Raw genomic sequence first — 1,907 nt, 5'->3', positions numbered from 1 at the left:
CGTGTTTAGTGGGTCCCCGCGTGCCTTCCACTTTTCTAGGTGAGAGGCTCCTCAGACCCCCCCCCAGCGCAGCGCTGTCAGTTCTCGTGCTGAGCAGCCATTCAAAGCATGCTGCCCGGCGCCGAGTGTCAGCTTGAGGTGGGCTGGGGGTATGGCTGTGTAGGAGCTGCATCCATACGTGCATTGGTTACAGCTCCCTCGCGTGTCCTGTAGAGGTGTCTGGACCGGAGTGACGTCACATTCTGGCTCCCGGCACCTCTACAGGACACGCGAGGGAGCTGTAACCAATGCACGTATGGATGGAGCACCGTCGCAGCACAGCAACCCACACTGGACCCCAGGCTGAGGATCCACTCCAGTTGTCAAAAGGTAGGGACACTGGGGATCTTAAATAAATAAAATATGTGTGTGTGTGTGTCAGTGTCTTTGAGGGCCCATTCACACTAGTACTGTGCGTTAATTGCACAGTCCCATGCGATTCAGCACTCTGTACCATGCAATCGCACCTACCGCAGGTTCTGGTGCCGGAGGTGCCTTGCCATTTGCATGCACCGGATCGTGCGGTACTGCAATGCCGTGCTTCACAGTGCGGTACGCCACTGGTTGTGACCCAAGTCGCAACAATCGCCATAGCAACCTAGGTTGCCGCTATGGGGCCCGGCCAGGGCATCCCTCTGATGCCGCGCGAGCCGCCTAGGTCGCTATGGCATATCAGGGTGCTGGCTGTGACTGGCGGCTGTGAAGAGGAACGCGCCGCTGTTAGATCGCCGACAATCTGTCAGTGATGTGCGCAGCGGGCGCGTTCTTCCTCCACAGCCGCTGCTGAGCTGTGACAGCCAGCTGCTTCTGCAGAAGAGGCTGGACCCGGCGTTTGCCGTGGAGGAGGCGGGGTCCGGGGACAAGAGGAGGCGGGGCCCGGCGACCACGGAGGTGGACAGTGCTGAAGAGGTAAGAGGTGTGCAGCCCTCCTGAGACCCTGCAGAGCCCACCATAGAGAGTCTGTGGTGGGCTCCGCAGGGTCACTCTCAGGTGGGCTGTTTGGTATATCAGGTGGGCTCTGCAAGGGGTATAACTAGACATCACAGGGCCCCATAGAAAATGTTGCTATGGGGCCCTGAGATTTCTAGTTACGCCCCTGGTCACAACTTAATGACCAAGGACAAGTGGTGGGTCCTGAGGTAACGCAGGTTGAGAACCGCACTGCTCTGGTGGATGTCTGTATATCCAGCAGGGTGCTTGGCATTGTCGGTGTACTCCTCAGTTGGCACAATCGTTGTACAGCACTAAGTATCCTAACCTCCTTCTCTCCTATTGCAGGAATTTGGCCATCCTGGGCGCTGGTCTGATGGGAGCCGGGATTGCACAGGTCTCTGTAGATAGAGGTCTAAACACTATTCTGAAAGATACGACGGTGGAAGGGCTGGGCAGAGGACAGCAGCAGGTCTACAAAGGGTAAGAGAGACGTTTGTACATCCGACACATAACATTTCTCATCTCTAGACTACTGGACAATAGGTGTGTCGGTTTTGGTGATGAGAAGGGCTTGGGGTCCCCAATGTAAAGTGCTGCAGAATGTGTAATGGCCATTTCCTATACATGGAATAGTGAATGGGCGATCTGTAACGATGCAGCAGGTTACCCTTTATGGATGCATTGAAGAGATCGTCGGTATGTTACTCTATACCAGGGGTAGCCACACTCCGGCCCTCCAGCTGGTATCACCGGCAAGGTTCTACCGCTGTAAATGCTGTCAAAGTCCAAGGTGATGCAACCTGCCCTTATCTAATTTTGCAATGCATGCTGGGACTTTGGCATTTATTTGTATTAGGAATCCTCCCCCCCCCCTCATGTCTGGGTTCTGTTGTGTAGAGGGATCTTTGTCGATCAGAACTGTCCAAGTGTGGTTG

At 55.1% G+C, this 1,907-nt stretch overlaps 1 protein-coding gene across 1 annotated transcript in view; it reads left to right on the top strand.

Moving 5' to 3' along the window:
- HADHA (hydroxyacyl-CoA dehydrogenase/3-ketoacyl-CoA thiolase/enoyl-CoA hydratase (trifunctional protein), alpha subunit) overlaps window positions 1-1,907 on the top strand; it is a 28,671-nt gene that overhangs the window by 12,832 nt on the left and 13,932 nt on the right. The gene's annotated exons all lie outside the window — the stretch shown is intronic.

Source organism: Nanorana parkeri, unplaced genomic scaffold (genome assembly GCF_000935625.1).
Source record: "Nanorana parkeri isolate BGI_ZX_2015 unplaced genomic scaffold, ASM93562v1 scaffold3532, whole genome shotgun sequence".
In the NCBI taxonomy this organism is placed as follows: Eukaryota; Metazoa; Chordata; class Amphibia; order Anura; family Dicroglossidae; genus Nanorana; species Nanorana parkeri.
The sequence above is the reverse complement of the archived record's forward strand: the minus strand, read 5'-3'. Positions and strand labels throughout refer to the sequence as shown.